General features: G+C 33.4%; 1 protein-coding gene and 1 long non-coding RNA gene across 5 annotated transcripts in view; both read left to right on the top strand.

The window, feature by feature from the left end:
• LOC122630950 overlaps positions 1 to 19,965 on the top strand; it is a 108,352-nt gene that overhangs the window by 42,796 nt on the left and 45,591 nt on the right. The gene's annotated exons all lie outside the window — the stretch shown is intronic.
• Positions 3,220 to 15,382, top strand: LOC122630982. Its single transcript, XR_006327599.1, has 3 exons — positions 3,220 to 4,642; positions 4,961 to 5,153; positions 12,228 to 15,382. It is a non-coding gene; the product is annotated as an uncharacterized LOC122630982 (long non-coding RNA).

The following is a 19,965-nucleotide window of genomic DNA, read 5'->3' as shown; positions in this document are numbered from 1 at the left end:
AAGGAAAAGGATAGTTTCGTCGTGTAATTAAATAAAAAGAAAAAAAAAGAAGAAAGAAAAAAGAAAAGAAAAAAATAAGAAAGCAAATAACTATGAGAAAATATTAGCGAATCAAAAGGCTCGGTTCGCACGGTACAAATTCGCGACAAACAAAACGGAACCGCAGCACGGCGTACTTTCAATATTGCCTTCACCTGCGGAACGACGTTGGGCCTGGCACCGTTAGCAAGGTACCATAAACGGTGGCCCGTACCAACGCACACCGTTCGACGAACACACGTTTGCACACACCGTTGTGCGAGCCAACGCGTGTAGACCGGCGGGACTTTATCGCTCGATTCTCCTCTGGACATGTATACATATGTATATATTTATAGATATGTTCGTATACGTTTACACATAAGAAGTGTATCGAAGTGTACATACGTATATACGGAATATTAATTAAAAAGTTTCTACTTGCAAACTTTTTTATTTACAACGTAAAGTAATTAAAAATTTGTAAAAAAAAAAAAAAATAACCACGTCGATTTCGGCGATCTCTTAACTGACCTATCATTAATTCATTAATTCATTATCTTGCAAAAAGAAAAAAAAAAGAGACTTCTCTCACGTTTTAAAGAAGTAAAGCAAAAGTACTTAAAGTACTAAAACAGATAAATATGTTTACGTACATTCCTTTAGATATATACATAGATTTCTCCCTATCTCTCTCACTCTATTTTGTACAATTTGAAAAGGTTGAAACTCTGTATTACGTCGATCAAGCCAACGAATAACTTGCTACACGTCGAGTATATTCTGTCAATAGCCATTTACGGTACACAACCGGGCGTGTACCACGTACACGCGTATTATGTGGTACCACGCGTGTATTCGCGGAGACTCCTTCACGTGTAGATGTGCGTATAGATAGATACGTACATATATGCGTAAATGTATTGGTAAGAAAAGACGAGAGAGATAGAGAGATACTGATAGAGATAGAGATAAAGATAGATAGAGAGAGAGAGAGAGAGAGAGAGAGAGAGAGAGCACACGTTGAAAACGAAACCGATATCTCTGCAGGATCTACATCGAGGTCAGAGGTCACCTACGTGGAGAATTGCTTTATTTAATAAGCCGCGAAGGAAGGACGTTAATAAAGCGGCCGGAGATAAATAATATGGAAAGGCGAGCCGTTCACGTGTCGTGCCTCCTACTGCAATCTTTTTCTCTCTCTCTCTCTCTCTCTCTCTCTCTCTCTCTCTCTCTCCCTTTCGATCCATCTATCTATCTATCTATCTATCTATCTCTCGTTGAAAAGACCGCCGAGAGGAACCCAGAGGCACGATCCTTTTCGTCTGGATTACGAAGTACCGATGGACGATCGAGAATCTGTTGGATAATAAAATAATCGAACTCCTTTCGAGATACTATTACGAAACGTTTCCATGAGTGGATACACCAGTAAGTGACTGAGTGAGTGGTCACTTTGAAAGAAAGATAATAACTATAAACGTGTACTTTATTGTTTCTTTGATACGAATCAGTGTAATATAATCAATGCAAATGAATCTGAACACGCGTATAATACAGTGTATTTATTCGGTCAATTTAAAATTTACCTACGTCGCATTTATGAAAAATTTTAATCATAAGGCGTTTATCAACAGTCATTCTTATCGATAATTTCGAATTAAAAAGATTGTTAAATATTCGAAGATCTAGTCACGTTACGATCGTGTCACACACTGTAAATAATTGATTAATCATTTTTTATTTAATATAGATATAACAACAAGGTTCATGAACGCGCTGAAAATTTCAAATAGATAATTTTTAAAAGAATCATTTTTTTCAAGATTTCTCGGCTTATTTTTTCCGTATTTTATATTGCAAAACTACGAAACTAAGAACGTTTGTACAATTTGAAATAAAAAAGAAATTAACCTAAAAAGTTTCGAGAAAAAATAAGTAATCGATTTTTAAAATTACTTAGAAACTTATGGCTCACCGTGTATATTATTAACAACCTACAGAATCGTTAAAGTTAACTTTGTTTCTCTAACGAGAATTTTGTTCCGAGGAAAGAACATTAGAAAGGAGTTCTCGTTGAAATAATCACGAACAAGTGGGTGTATCGTTTTTCTAACGGTATGCGCGTGCATTCACGAACACGAGGAAGAGGAGGGAGAGAGGTGAAAGAGATCATAGTAGTCTCGCTTCTCCTTTGGTTCGGCATAGAAGGTTCCACGCGTAGAGAAGAAGAGAATCTTAGGGTGGGTGTCCTGTGAGAAATTGATTGCCCGTCTGTACGTACGCCTGTTCACTCGAGAAATCTTAAATGATTTGAACACGTCCACGAGGATGTGAGATAATCGTTAGTCAAGCAACCAAGCAAACCCATTCATTAACTACAAATCAATATTTTTGCAAGTTCGTTTTTTTCTTTTTCTTTTTCCTTGTTTTTTTTTTTCTAACTATTCATACTTGTTTACAACGTGATAGCAATTACAATATAAATAAATTATAAAAGATCAATAATTCGATATAATATATAATACATCCATATGGAATGATTTTTTATTAAATTGTTTATAAAAATATTATCGTCATTTTATAACATTTTAAACGTTTATATATAATATTTAACAAGATGTCATGATATATTATTAATTCGGTATAAAAGATATTACCTCAAAGTCAGAGACTAAAAAGTTATTTTACTTAACAATAATTAATGACACACCCTGTATATAAATTTTTTCAATCATTTTTCATATTACCGCTAACAAGATGTCGTAACGTATTATTAATTCAATATAAAAGATATTACTTCAAAGTCAAAGATATAAAGTTATTTTATTTAACAATAATTAATGGCACACCCTGTATATAAATTTTTTCAATTATTTTTCATATCACCGATAACATGGTGTCGGAACGTATTATTAATTCGATATAAAAGATATTACCTCAACAAAGTCAGACATTAAATAGTTATTTTATTTAACAATAATTAATGACACACCCTGTATATAAATTTTTTTTAATTTTTCATATCATTGATAACACAAGAATGAAATCTTTGATCGAATTTTCGTGAAAAATTTTTTTGTGATGGAAAAAATTGTTTATAAAAATTGTTTATAAAAAATTGTTTATTAATTTGTTTATTAAATATTACCAATAAGATGACAAAATAGATAAAAAATTGCTCTTTAAAATGGTTTTTGTTTCAAGTCTCTACGACTTTTAGTTTCGGAGATATTCTCATTTAAATAAAAAGTATTCGTATTGACCTATATATATTTCCAAATATGGGCATTGGCCTAGTGACCTACATAAATTCTTGGAATTTACGCAAGCCATTCATTGTAAATTTTTTTTACTACTACTACTACTACTACTACACTACTACGTAGTACTATGTAGTACTACGTACGGTGTAGTATGCGATTAATGAATGGCAATATTTGGAAGGCGATATCTTCGGAACGGAAAGTCGTAGAGACATGAAACAAAAGCCGTTTTAAAGGGAAAATTTTCCTCTATTTGTTTAAATATTCAAATATTATCGGTATAATAGAACCACTTTTACAAATTTTTTATTTCTCATTATACTTGGTTAGAATTCGCATTAAGTCATCGTAATATATGTACATCAGTAATATAAACGTTTTCATAGATTAAATATATCAATTGTTTAAACAAATATAATTTATATTAATTTATAAAACCAAAATTTTAATAATATGCATTCTCTTCGAAATAATTTCTTTATTAATTCATTTGTATATTTCTAATAATATTGTTTCGTTAAACGATATAAGGAGTGAATGAGAGATCAAATTAAAGAGAACAAAAATAAACAACAATTTAATTTATTTTATGTCGAGCAATGGAACTAGTATGACACGACCTCGGAACTGTCTCTACACTGTTTTAAATCATGAGTTTGCCTTGAGAACGACACCTACGCAATTTGCAAGGTTAACTCGTTCGAGTTCAAAGCTTTTATTATTAAAAATATCTATTTATTTTTTTATGTTAACATATATTTATTTAAAAAAGAAAAAGAGATAGGATAAAAACGTATCACGTACGAACATTCTTTTCCTATGAAAAAAGTTCAACGAACGAAAAATTATTTCTAATAATATTTCTATAATAATAATTCGAGTGAAACTATATCCTGTATTACAAATAATAATGGTTGCAAAACAAACGATTCTTAATTCTCGGAACAACATCGCTCGTCTATCAAAGCCAACATACTCCTTGAGATAAACATGAATGTAAATAAAGAGAAGAATCGTTTGGAATTAGAAACGTTGTATACGCGTACGAAAAGGTCAAAGGCTTTGAGACTCTTGGAATAAATAGACACACGGAGATAGGAGAGGGTAGAGTAAAGATGGGGAAACAAAGAATATATAAGAGAGTCGCGAGACACACATGGTATCAGAGATATAGGAATACGGAAGTTACAACAAGTTCAGGTTCAACATCGAGCGTCTCTCCTTGAAGGCACGAGAAAGTCGCCTTTGAAAACCGAGCACATATACTTTATCTTCGAAAAGACAATTTTCTAGCGTTTTATTACATTGTTCTTAGTTGTCACGAAATAACGATACCGAATTCCAACGTTACGAACGACGTAAGAATTATTATCATTTTTAAATATTTTTTTAGAACATTTTATTATATACTTACTTCAAAATATACATATTCTATAGATAGATATTTACGATCATTTTTGGATGATTCTTATATACTTTACTAATTTGTATTATTTATCTATATTTTACTATATACGTATACATATATAGATATATACATAAATATATACACAAATACATATATGTATATAGTTTATACTATATTATTTAATAATAATATAATTTATTCTTATTTGTAAAAGAATATAACAATCTCTTATTAGTAATAATAAAATATACTGTATGTATATATATAGGGAAAGTAGAAACACACGTGTGAAGATGAAAAAGGAGGAGGAGGAAGAGAAATAGAATTTGGTGGTCAGAAGTTGAACGGATTTATTCTACGCGTACGCATCGGATTCACTTAGGAGTACCACCACCGAGGCTAATTACAGTGGAGGCGCGTTTGCACCGGCGTTCTTTCGTCATTTGGACGGCACGTTTACGGTAGACCGACGAATAATGGTTTAATTAAACACCACGTATACAACCGCAGCCGCCTTGTAAAAGCCGGCCACGATTGATTTACAATGGTCGGCAATAGCTGCGTGAGCTCTCTTCCCCCACACTCGAACACTTTTCACGCACAGCTTGGAATAACCCTCGGGAGTCCATTCTATGAGAGAATGAAAGAGAGAGAAAGAGAGAGAGAGAGAATGCATACATTAATCCGAGTAGTCGCAATTAACCGTTGACATTTACTCCACTTTGCTGTCGCCCTCTTTTTATCTTTCTCGCTCGAAGTCCTTCGATCCTATCTCTCTCTCTCTCTCTCTCTCTCTCTCTCTCTCTCTCTCTCTCACTTTTTCTCTCTTTTTGTTTCTATCCTTATCTTTACCACATACCTTAGCTATACGTTTATCTTTATCTAATAGCTTTCGGCATGTTCTAGACTTCGTTATTCTCTGTCTTTCATTTTTTCTTCTTTATCTCATAAATGTAATCTTTATCCCTTTAAAAAGCAAAAATGGCAAAAAAAGAAGCTTGAAACTATTTATTAAAGTCGTCGTTAACGACTAAAATATTAAATTGATTTCATCGGATTGATCAGAAGGTTCGTAACTAACGCATTAAAAATTTCTACGTTTTAATAGTTAATATCAGTACTTATTGGACCTGTTAATAATCGTTTCAACATTCTCGTCATTTTTCAATCCAGATAAGTATACACGACCCGATAAAACATGTATCTATCTTACCGTCTAGTGAAACCGTATCATGTAAGAGAGACACGTACATAATACCTAGTGAGATATGTATTCACTATCGGTATCCATGTATCTTGTAGAGACGTTAAAAAAAGAAGAAAGAAGAAAAACAAAAAAAAATAGAGGAAAAGAAGAGAGAGAGAGAGAGAGAGAGAGAGAGAGAGAGAGAGAGAGAGAGAGAAGAAAGAAAAGAGAAAGAAAAAAGGAAGAATATCTAGTGTGTAACGTAGAAAACTAGTTGGAAAGAGTCGAGATATCTTAAGGAATTAGACGTTTCACGCGTTCCAAGTTGAAATCCTTGAGAGGTTCGATCGAGTTTTCGCGCAACGACCGTTACGCTCGAAAAGTTTGTATCTATGTACAACATATGCGATAGAAAAAGAAAGCTAAGGAAGAAAGAAGAGAGACAGAGGTAAGTAAGTAAGTACGTTAACCCGATATCGTTGTCGTCATCGTCGTCGTCGTCGTCGTCGTCAAGAACAAGCACGAGAGCGTGCTTCTTCTTTTCGAGATCCTTCGTCGAGGACGCGTCGCGATTTATGCGCGCTTGGAAAACGTGCTATAGGTACCTCTTTCTCTTTCTCTATGCGAGGAGAAAAAAAGAAAGAGAGAGAGAGAGAGAGAGAGAGAGAGAGAGAAAGAGAGAAAGAGAGAGAGAGAGAGTACGTAGCACGACAACGAGGACGACGTGCCGAAGGATCGTCGCTCGTGGGACGACACTGGAAGCGGTAACGGTCTGCTCGATAAGGAACGATAAGTCCAGCAACAGTGACAGTGAAATACGATCGCGTAAGGGCGAACGTACCGATTCGTCTCACCGCGACACAGATGTTACACGATTAATTGTCGCGATTAACGGTAATTAATAGAGCTGTCTTTTCTCAATGAGAACGAGAAAGAGAAAGAGAGAAAATAGAGAAAGGTATATATATATATATATATATATATATATATATATATATTATATCTTCTTACTTAGAAAGATCTTTTCTTTTTAGAGAGATCTCTTAAGTTCCTTAATTGTCGTCTATCGTTATTATTATCAGATCTTTTACATTGGTACTATTCGAAATGAATTCTTGTATTTCTTTCTATTTAACGATCATCGTTGAACAATTTATTTAGTATTTCTTTCTTTCCTTTCTTTTTTTTTTTTTTTTTATTTCATTTTTCTTTTTTTAAAGAGACTCGTTAATATATAAATACGCTTTAATAAATAACGATGGTAATAACATCGTTTACAAATTTGGTCTTTAATATCGATAAACACGAATTTGTTGAGAATGATGGATCTCATATTGATAGTGCGCATACACAGCACGTGGCATAAGAATTTCACACTCCAAGTGTTAATTATAATGTAATCGTATATTATTATTCGTGTTAAATTAGAGTAAACGAATATACTTAACTATGGATAAGCGGTTTTGACCCAATGATTATCGATCTACGTAACGTGATCTTGTTCGACACTTTCTGGATGAGAGGAGAGGAAGGACGAGGACGACGAAAGAGTATAATAATTATAGGGATCAAAAGAAAGAGATAGAGAGAGATAGAAAGAAAGAGAGAGAAGACTCTCTAGAATACAATGATACGAGAGCAACGGTATCATTATGTCAAAGGGATTATTAACCATCAAGATCGAGAGCGATAATCAATTACACGGCTTAGATAGGTTGCTTGCGATCCGGAGGAGGATCGTTGAGGCTCACTCCGCATTGATTAATTTATTTCCAATTACCCGAGCTTCGTTACGACGCCCGACATAAATATCGTCGACTCGATGCGAATATTGCACTCGTTAGCTAACCGTGCGCGTTCTCAGCTATACGGCACTTAATTAATCGGCTTCCGCGGTAGCGAGCATCGTCAAGCTCCCAAGCACTCGTTCGTGAAGTCAAAAGATGATCGTACGATGAAAGAAAAGGATGATGAAAAAAAGAGAAAGAATATCAAAGAAATAAAAAAAAGGGAAAGGAAAAAGAATGAAAATTTATTTGACTTATAACGCTCATATCGTGGACTTCCAACGACGATGAGTCTAACCGTTCGCCAACGTTAATTGGATTTTCTTCGAAGGGCTTGTGAAAAAAAAAAACTCGGAAGCTTCGAGTATATCTATAACTTCGATATATATATATATATATATATATATATATATATATCTTGTATATATGCCTAGATATTCACTTAGAATATTTAATAATGATAAATGATATTTTTGGTTACGATAAAAAATGATAAGATATTTTTATAATTGTTGTAAAATAAATGTTAATTACGAAAATAATAATTGAGAAATATACATATCTATAATATTCGCAGGCACATAACTTTGATATTTTAATATCTTATCGTTTAAGCAAATAAAATGAATTTGTGCGAATCTCGCAAATTCGTAGCAGACAATTTTCGTACTACGTTCGTTCGTGTACATAGACGACTGTAAATGTCATTCACGTAGATCTCTCGTCGATCGATAAGTTCGAGAGATCGCTTCGACGAACGCTCAAGGAGGAGCCAGAAGCTACTTTTCTAGTTAGATCGGTAAAGAGAATGTCAATCTATGAGAGTTGGCTCGTGTCTCGTTTAATTACATTAAATAACGGCAAACAGATTTAATGATAGTTACGTTATAACGATTACTACGATTATGCGTGATAGGTTCTGATAATTAATAGATACTCGTCCAAGATTTTCTTTGATATCGTTAAATATATTTTACTTAAATACTTCTATTTCTCTACGTTAGCTTTTATCTGCCGTTTGATCGGACGAAAACTTGCGAATATGTCGTCAATGTCGATAAATCCTCGCTTTATATCTACTCCAGGAACTACTCTTGTGAACGGTTGAACTACTTGATTAGAGCGAAACTTTTCTCTCTCACCCTTCTCAGATTACGCGGCTCGATCGACCACGATGTTACACGGTCCGTCGTAAAACCTAAGTACATGGAAGCGTGAAGGAACCTCCTATGATCGGAAAGTCTACATATTTTGCGATGATGACGATGCCTCGAGTTTAGTTGATGCGATACCATACTCATGTAAAATACAGCAAGTACTTAAGTAATAATATTTCTTTCAAATTTAATCCATGAGAAATGTTATCAAATCGAAAAAGGAAAGAATAATATTTTATTAAAATAGTAATAATAATAATAATAATAATAATAATAATAATAATAATAATAATAATAATGTGGCGACGAATGAATTGATTTTTTTTTTGCGAGAGACGCTTTCTTTCTTTTTCTTTTTTTTTTTTTTCTTTTAATTGAACGATCGCTTTATTTTACGACTAAATTAATAATAAAATATTAAGAAAGAGATAAGAATTTCAGTGCATCGTTCGTAGATATACATACATACGTAAAACGATTCGCGTGGCACGATTAGGGTTAAACGCGAGCGATTAGATACGTCTCGCAAGAACGAACGCGGAAGTACGAGGAGACGCGATAGCGTTTCTTGCTTTAACGAGGGGTGATCGAAAATCAGTCGGAGCGCTCTATAATTTCCCACGTCCTCGAGAGACGTGCGTCTCGAGTCGTCTTATCGCGGATCTGTCTTCGGTAATCCTCCTCCCTCTCGTAATTACGGGTCGCGCAGATTCACCAAGTAATTCGCGTTGGGCGGCTAGTTCTTAGGCGATATATACGTATGTGCAAGTACGTACATACATACGTACATAGATACTTATATACAGGGTGTCTCGTTGTAAACTATTCACTTTTAACTCGAACTTTGCATAAATCGATGAGTTTAATCTTTTGATTTTTTAAATACAAATACCTATATACTATATATTGCATATATTATATATATATATATACACACGTATAAAAGAATTTGCCATTATTTTTTATTTAATTATATTTTCATAAAATTATATTAATGATGATATTCACTTAAAAGCATTCATTAATCATTAAGACAATATAAATTTAAATAAGTTAAACGTAGACACCCTATATACATATATTCATAGAACGACCGATAATTATAATATTCGACGAGGTCTAAGGTATATGTAAGTATGTAAAATCGCGCGTGCGTATGCAAAGTTACAAAGGAGTTCTCGATGGACCGCTCTATAGAGAAAGAGAGGCTGCCTCTTCTCGCGCACGCATAATTTCTCATTATGCAAATTCGCATGGATCGTCGTGTACAGGCCGCCTAAAGCCACGTCTACAAGTAGAGGACCTTTTATCGGGAACGTTCGCTAAGATATAACGGACGTTTTCGGCTTCGTTAATATCTAATAATTAAATCGATCGACAAGATCGTTAACAACTTCGTTAATTTATTTTACTTTCTATTATCGAACCTTTATCGAAAGGGAATTAAATATTTTTTTCTTTCTTTATTTATTTATTTCAATAATATTCTTGTAAAATCTAAGTACACAAAGTAGCAATAAAATTACTAAAGTTTTTTATTTTAAATGATTACATATTTTACATTTTAATGATTCGCAAGATAATATCGAGTATACAAACATATTCAAAACATATATTAATATTTTAAGGATATATTTAGTTTAATTAGAAGAAAAAGATATATATATATATTAATATATAAAAACAAAAAAATATTGAACTCTAATTTCTTTTTATAACATTTTCACAAGATCATTATATCAATGATACATCGATCTCATACATAAATACATAGGTACATACTTATAGATAGATAGGTAAAAAGCTTTACACGATAAACTCTTCCGGAATTGGAAGTGGTCAGATCGTGGTGGACGAACGAGCCGATGATGGGAGTTAGAAAGGGGATAACGAGTCCCGTGGTGCAGTCATTGGCTCGGGACAGTATTAATTAGCTATTCGTTCGGTTACAAAATAAAATGCCCGTGCAGGTGGCTTCTCGCGCCGTTGCGTTCAAATGCACAGTAATTATCGTCTCTATGTATCACGCGAAGTACGGCTTAATATTTTTTGTTTCTCTTATATTGCTTTTTTTAAATAATTTTTTTTCTTATTTCTTTATTCTGTTTTTCTCTTTTTACTTTTTTCTTTTTCTTTTCTTTTTCCTCTTTTTTGTTCCCTGCTTCCACTTCGCGTCCATTTAATTTCTTCTTCTTATTCCTTTTCTTCTCTCTTAGTTATACGTAGATACTCTCCAACGACGGTTTTGAATATAACACTGATTACGATCGATTTATGACCGTCTCGAGACAAGAATCGATAGGATTTTTCCGGAATACATGCATGCGTAGCTACAACCAGCAAACACCCATTTCCTGTAGCGGAGACTTTCAATATACGACTGAAGTAATTAAGCTGTCGCACAGTTCTACTCGTGTTTAAAACGTTTTTCGATCGATTAGAGTACGTCTTTGTTAATCGCTCGCCGATGGTAGATAGTCGTGGAATTTATGCGACTATCGATCGATTATGCGGAGGCCGCATGAGCCACCAGTGGCCCAAGACGGACTTTCCATTCAAGTTGTTGTGGTTATTTTATATAAAAAGAATACACTATTATGAAACGTTTCATAATATCATCAGCTGATGCATAATTATCATGTATAATACTATTTTGATATCATATATCATCGACGGGCCACACAGCATGGTGAACTTTTGACGCTGCTATTATCCCCAAGTTATTTTTAATTCCACTTGTTATTTTTTACTACTATAGTCATTCACAATTCACACAGGATATAAATAACGAATAAAGCTAGTAAAAAAATTATATTATCGACCAATCATATGATCCCAAAATATAGAATAACTTATATTGTTCCTTCCAACTTTCTCTTAAGAGTCATTTATTACTATATTGAATATCTTTTTATTTTTTAAATATTCATGTTATATGCCCGTTGAATGATAAAGAACAAATTTTTAATTAACAATAATAATAATATATTTCGTGTTCATGGCTCGTATTATATATTACACCTTTCGCATATTTACACCTTTCACCTACATTTTCTTTCGTGATTTTATAAATATCGCAACTCATGTTTTATAAGCGTTTACAATGAATGCAATAACGTGGGCCATCCACGTGGGCCCACGCGGTCAGAACGGAAAGTCATGTAAAAATAACTCGGCATCCAACGTTTTAAAGATAAAATGATCAATAAGTTATATGAAAGGTTTATTCAATTAATGGAAAGGGAGATTATTATTCGAGATAATTAGAGAGAAATATACAGAGTAAATTTACATATTTTTATATATATATATTTTTATATTATATTTCTATCTACGTGTTTTTGTATTTACTTGTATAAATATAGAATGAATTTTAATGGGAATTTTTGGTTGTTTTTGTTTTAGGTAAATATCAACAGCAATTATCAATAAATATACTACGTTCCATGAAGAAATTCTTCTAGTTACACGGTAAGATTAAATGAACTATAAGGAAATATGGTGTATTACCCGTTAACTCGTATAACTTTCTCATAACGAAAACTCGAGAGGCCTGAAATTACGGAGACGGATTAATTACAAAACTAAAATCAAGAGCAAAGTAGTGAAACCAGCATTTAACTGTAATCGAGTATTTCAAATCACGAAGGTATTTACGCGATCAGAGTTTGAAGAGGGGAATAAAATATATTCCATAAACTTGCAGCTAGTGAATCGCAAAAATAAGACTTCTAAAAGATCTCTATGTATCTGTGTTTGTGTGTGTGTGTCTCGAGAATATTTACTCGAGGTATGTTAATTTCGATCGTAGAATTTCTCAGAGAAAAGTCGCAAAGATATGATATTATCTTTTGGAGAAGTTTCGAAATCTTCGCTCGATCTTCCCATACACATTTCAAAGATTATTTCAAATTTATTTATTTCTTTTATTTCAATGATTTTATCAATTATTACTTACCCTTGCCAGCTCATACAGTTCTGTTTTTCTTTCTTAACTTAAAAGATTCCTACGGTTTACATTGTTAAATAGTCTCGAGAAAATATCCAATATAATTTTCTAATATTTCGATGATTCTTCTCTTTTTTTCTTTAATTTTCTTCCTTTCTTATAACAAACAATATCATTCTTGTCATCCATCAAAAGACACAAAATAATTTAATCCAAGTCCAATGAAATTTGCGATTATAAAATTCGTACACAATATGAGATGTCGAGGATTAAGAGAGGGAGTTAAAAGAGTGTCAAACAACATGAAAGAGATTCGAGGGAATATACGAGGAAAAAGGAAAGAAAAAGATGAAAAAAAAAGAAGAGACGAAAGAAAAATAAAGACGAAAAAGAAAAAAAAAAAGAGAGAGAGAAACGAAGTTCAAGTAGGTCGGGCAAAGTAATTCCACAAGCGTAACACTTTCGTAGCTCACTCGCATTGCTCTCTCGGTTCTTTGACAGCAGCTGTTCCAGGGGACTTCACGTAGAGTATATTTGTAATACACCTATACAAACATAATATCTTACGTCGAGATACGTACATACGTGGGCATCAACTTGTCTGAACGATCGTAGCCGAGCGACTCCATCTTGAAAGGAATGTCATTCGCGACGTAAGCGAGCGTGGGTCTCTCTCTCTCTCTCTCTCTCTCCCTCTCTCTCTCTCTCTCTCTCTCTCTCTCTCTCTCTCTCTCTCTCTCTCTCTCTTTACGCGAAATATATCGGTATGCCTTTGCAAAGTCGGCCCACGCTCTGCATCCGTGCAGTTGCTGCTGTGGCTGCCGTCAGTGCTGTTAAAACGTGGCTGCCTTACGAAACAGGCTTAATTCTTTGCGCAATCGAGACCTCCTCCCTTCCTTCTTAGCTACTACCACCCCCTTCCAGTTGTTCCAACCCTCCCCTCTTCCTCACCCTTCTCCTGTAATGTTTATCGGACGACGAGAACGATTATGAAATCTCGACATGTCAACCTGCTCTCCGCGAAAATGTTTTTCGATCAACGATCTTTCGTGAATCTCTTATTAATATATTCATTTTATTTTGTACTACTTTCTTAATTTTTTCTTCCCCTCTCCCTCGCCTCATTAAAATGTATCTTACGTTCGAAATATTATTTCGTTCTATTTCTGTTCTAATTTTTTTTCCTTTTTTTATATCTGCAAAAAGAGTTACAAAAGTTATAAAGTTTAACCAGCTGTGTGATCCAATTTCATGGATAACGATAGATCAAGGAGAAATAGATCGTAGATCGTAGCCTAACCAGTAGATCTCCACGTTTTATCGCTTTCCAATGAAATCGAGCTAGGCAACCTTTCTCGGGATATATCTGCTTCCAATAAAATAGCGCATGGCTATTCGTACGTATGTACCTGTGTACATATATATATATATATATATATATATATATATATATATATTGCTCTAGTAGGATCAAGAAAATCAATCCAAGTGGTTGCTTCATTATCGATGTAAAATCTTGAAAGAGTTATATGCTCGTTAACGCTTATAGATACGCGCTGATAACAATTGTTATCCTCAATCCATCTTTCCATTCGTATATATACCTAAACTTCGTAATATAGTGTAGTATAGTTAATACACAGATATATTCTACATATATGTTAAATAAATTTTTGTTTAAATTAAAACTATAACAGATATTGCGACCGTCGATAGATATCTTTTATAAGTCGATAGACGATCTATTCGAAGTAATTTTGTATTATAAATATTTTTTTCTTTCTTTTTCTTTGTCCTTTTTTTTTTGTTTTTATTAAATGTCATCTCATTAAATTTTTAAGCGACTCGCACAGTATAATATAAATCATATATCTCTATAGATATACGATATAATATTGTACTAGATCGCGTATAGATCACTCTTTACAGACATGATATGCCTTTTCACCTACGTACTATAGTATATACTTGTGTATATATATCTGTATATATATACTTACACACCTTCTTGCAATCGATAGCGATCGCAAGCCTAGAATCACGATTTAATCGCGATCGTGGATCGTCTAATTCGTTTATCGGTATAGGAGCGGTATATGATCGACGATCGAGATCCCGTAAAGAAGGGGAAACCGATCAGCTTTCTTTTCCTCCTACGGGCTCTTCGATCGTTTCAATGGGCAAGGTCAGGAGAAGTTTTCGCGTTAGAAAACAGCGTGTATTAACGAGCCACGACGGATGAATATAATTCCAAGTTGAAATTCAGCTCTACGGGCGGCTCACGGGGCCTGTTAGATAATTAGAGATCGTTAGGCGATGCTCGTGCAATGCTCGTCATTCATGCTTCTCCATGATTACCGTGCTGAATTGCGTAACGTATTGATTATGTAACGATCGATCATTATTGTTACAATCTAACGTATTCCCCGTAGTTCCTAAGGGAGATACTATACTCTGTAAATTCTCGATTTACGCAAAAACAGTTCGATTACGCATGAATGAAGTGAAGAAATTATATTTGCGGCTTGAATTATTAGAATTACAGAATTTCTTTTGCTAATATACAGATCATAATTGTATTGGCCATTTATTTTAAATTTTTATAAAATAAATAAATATATATATTTATATATTTATATATAAATATATATATATATAATTTTTCTTATATATCAAAAAATCCATCAACTGAACAGATCTTTCCGTACATTTAATTTTTACTATTTCATAATATAAACAACATCGCTCTTCATTATTCCAAGAAAGATACAAATCCTGCGAACATTTATTATACATGTAATTAAACACTGTTGCACGTTAACTTTCACCAACGCGTAAAGAAGGAAAAAAAATGAAGAAAAAATAAAAAAACAAGAAATACAAAAGAGAGTGACTCGTATAGTTTTTATAAAAGCGACCATTACATCGATCGACGAAATCCGTGATCTTAACAATGGTGTCCTTCATTTCTTCTTGTTTTCTTTTTTTTTTTTTAAGAAATAATCAAAGAAATATCGATTACGAGACACTACACTGATTACTATTTTTGGGACTTGGGACGATCGAAATCGAAAGTGAATTCGTGATCGGTAAGAGCATAGCAGCGCACACACGCATACATACATACATACATATAGAGTCGGATGGACCACTTCTGGCAGGTGGGAAGGTTGTTCTCAAGGTAACCCCGCTCGAGTAAGTGAGAGTGAATTCGAAAGTAAGAGCGATCGCTCAGCCGCATTTTATTATACAGATACCTTGCCAATAAGCGATACCGTTAAATTGGTTTTGGCATCGTGATACCACCATCGTCATCAATAAAATCGACCGATAAAGCGTGGGATCGAGAAACCGGAAAATTCCTGGTTAATAGAGTCGACTTGTTCATAGATATTTATAACTATGGAAGAAAAGAAAAAAAATTATGGCGCCGTCCGAACGAGAGAAAGAAAGAAAGAAAAAATAAGTATCGTTGATAATGCCACATTTGATCGACTTTCAATCGTCGACTTCTTTTTAGCTTTTTTTTCAATCGAACACATTTTATTCGTGAAATCGAATCAATTAGTACAGAGTACCTTTTTTTATGATTCATTCTAATATCGAAATTTTCAATATCTCTTAATATATTTTTTCTAAATATATATATATATATATATATATATATATATATATATATATGTAAAAGGAAAAAACAAAGAAGAAAGGAGACATTTAAATAATCACATCAACGTAATCGTATTTAATTTAATTAATCATGTAATCGTCTTATCATTTTAATCGTGTTATCATTTTAATGTAAAAAATTTGATGATATCATTAGAATTATCCTTCGAACAAAATTCTACATGCCATCAAGAATATAGTAGATCCTTAAACGAATTAATTTCCACGTGGAAAAAAAAGAACGCGAAAGTGAATTAACGTAATTAGTCGACCACAATTTAGATTCTTATCTAACGAACACGATAAATCGATAATTGCAATAAGATAGATCGCAATTATTTCATTCCAGAGACTACTGTCCTGAAGAAAATGTTTTTCTAATCATGTCGTGCCAGGAACGATCGCATTGACAATGAGAGAGAGAGAGAGAGAGAGAGAGAGAGAGAGAGAGAGAGAGAGAGAGAGAGAGAGAGAGAAAGACGAGATAAATAAGAGATAAAAAGCAAAAGAGAGAGAAAGATAGAGAAGGAACAGGAATGTCGAGAAGCGTATCGCAGCTCACGGATTGGAAAAACGTTAACGCGTGTATATTTAAACTAACACCCGTGCCCATTTTTTTCTTTTTCTTTTCTTTTTTTTCCTTTTTTTATTTTTTACCCATTGTGAGCCGAGTGACCGTATCGTAAAATCTCACTGAGCGGCAATAAACGTGAGCTGTGACGTCATCATTGCTTAGAAAAGCACACAGACAGTCTCGAGAGAATTTGCAATTGGATTTTTCAAATGCCTGAAGGAGAAAGAAAGAGAGAAAGAGAGAAGGAAAGAGAGAGAGAGAGGGAGAGAGAAAGAGATACTTTAAAAGTGCGTCTCTTGCATACATATACCCATACACGCAATTGTACATGTATTGAGTTGAAAAAAAGGAAAACGTTGCATCAGAGAATTGTTTTGTCTCGGCACTAATCTCGTTTATCGTTGTTCTTTTCAAACATCACGTTGCATTTCGCAAGTTTTATATCGATCGTATACAAAATCGCGAACCGTTCGACTTCTCGAGCATCTAATGTATTTGAGATAAGAACCTTTTTTATTTCTTACGTACATAAATCGTAGAATATAATTTTTCATCATACTCATCTTATAAAAATTTTTAACGATTTCTTAAACCTCGAAGCCAGTTGTTACCTTAAAATATTTTCAAAACAATTTCTGTTAATACATATACGTGTACCTACATATATGTATGTCTACCATGCTTGCATTTTATATGCATTTTATATAGTATTCGATAATAGAACATAAAGTTTCAAGATTAATGAGAAACACGAGAGTGAAAAGTATCTAGATCGTCCTACGCTATCTTTTCTTAATAAACATAGCTTCGATGCGTTCAAGGTAAAAGCGGAAGAGTCACAGGAAGACAGTATGATATTATTATCACAGAAAACTTTCTTAACTTCCTACCGACATAGTGCTTTCCAACAAACCGATATAATTTAACCTAATCTCATTTATAAGCTTTCAAGAGACATATTCACTTATGTTATACATATATAATATATATATATATATATATATATATATATATATACGTATATATATACATATATACATATATCAATGTACACGTACATATTTCTCTCTCTCTCTCTCTCTCTCTCTCTCTCTCTCTCTCTCTCTCTCTCTCTCTCTCTCTCTCTCTCTCTCTCTCTCTATAACTCTGTACGTCGAGTCATCAGCAAGCCGGCGATTGCCAGCTTGTTATTAATCTTAATTGCCATCTGGAGACTGCCAATTAACAACGCCTGTCACTAGTTTTTCCTTCGGTCTTACTATCTCGCCGGCAAGAGCCCTCTTTCTTTCTTTCTTTCTTTCTTTCTTTCTTTCTTTCTTTCTCTCTATCTCTCTTTCTCTCTTTACTCTTCGATCGAGATCCTTTTTCATCGTCCGATCGGTGCGTCGCTATTTTATAATTATTACCGCCTATAGAAAATGCAATTATTCGAGCTGCAAGTACTTGCTACAAGGTGGCCGATTTCTCGATGCATTATCAACTCGGTGATACTTTAAAAGCAACTTCTTGTTAATCGTCTCGATTATTGCCGATGGCCTAGACGATTTATATATCTATGAACTCATTCGATAGCGAAAACCTCAATCCAATTTTATTTGGCATAAACGAATTAAGAATAAGAATTAATAACGAATAATAAATGTATTCGATCGTATACTTATTCACTCGAATCAATGTCTAGAGTGATTTCGTTTCACGCACGACGTTAATAAACTTTTCATATTGTTATTGTAAAATTTCTTCGAAAATTAATTTCATCTAATAATCGTAATAGTTGTTCGAGCATTAAAAAGATAAAAATCATCATAGTTATATATATAACGATTTCTTCGAAGTCTCACGCGCGTGATAACTTTTTTATATTTTCTTGTGTAATATCTTTTGCAATTAATTTTATATAATAATTGTACTCGTGATAAAGTCGCCGTATAAATTATTCGAGTATTAAAGAGATAAAAATCATCTCGGATAAAAATATTCGGTTGCAAATATTCGTGCCATGCTCGAATCTGGTATTCCCTTTCTCTCCCCACACCTCGATATTATCGTCATCATCATTATCATTATTATCGTCCTCATCATCATCATCATCATCATCATCATCATCATCATCATCATCATCATCATCTTCTTCTTCTTCTTCTTCTTCTTCTTCTTCTTCTCCTTCTTCTTCTTTTTCTTTTTCTTTTTCTTCTTCTTCTTCTTGCTCCCTCCGTATTAAGCTTTCATTGTATTATTTACGTTCGTCGCGTAAAATCATAAAGTCACGCCGCTAAAGGGAGCATCGTGGGCAGGTGCCGTTAAATACACACACACACATGCACACTTGTATACGTACATTCGTTACGAAGTCATTGCCGCGCACATTATCGTGAACCGTGAAAGTAACAAGCGAGAAAGGCCGATCGTGGGGGTTAATGTTTCATGGTGCAACCGTCTTGAACTCTTAAGAGATTACGCACTGTTACGATCGATGTCTATGGTGTTTCTTTCTAAATCAAAGACACAAGTGTTAGAAAATTCAAGTTTATAAGGATTCGAGACGAATCGACTGTGGTATTTCGTTAAACGATTTCTTGTCGTGTTTTAAGGCACTTTGCCAACTTAGATCTTCACAGCCGATCTTATACAGGATGAATCTTTAATTATTGCTGGCTTAGAATAACTTTACATTTATTGATTCTAAAAAAGAAAATAAAATGTGTTAGCTCGTAAAATATTATTTATAAAACGTAGAAGTAATTATTGACTCAATCTTTAAAATAAAAATAGTTATATATCCGACTAAACAATTTCTAATCGATCGAGTCTCAACATAATCTATATATATATACATATATATATTGAACAAATTAATTATTTATATTTATATATATATATACACATATCTATCTACGCCTATCTATATTTAAATATTAATATCATATAAAATACATATCTAAAAATTCATTTGC

The sequence above is a fragment of the Vespula pensylvanica genome, chromosome 1 (assembly GCF_014466175.1).
Source record: "Vespula pensylvanica isolate Volc-1 chromosome 1, ASM1446617v1, whole genome shotgun sequence".
NCBI lineage: Eukaryota > Metazoa > Arthropoda > Insecta > Hymenoptera > Vespidae > Vespula > Vespula pensylvanica.
The sequence above is the reverse complement of the archived record's forward strand: the minus strand, read 5'-3'. Positions and strand labels throughout refer to the sequence as shown.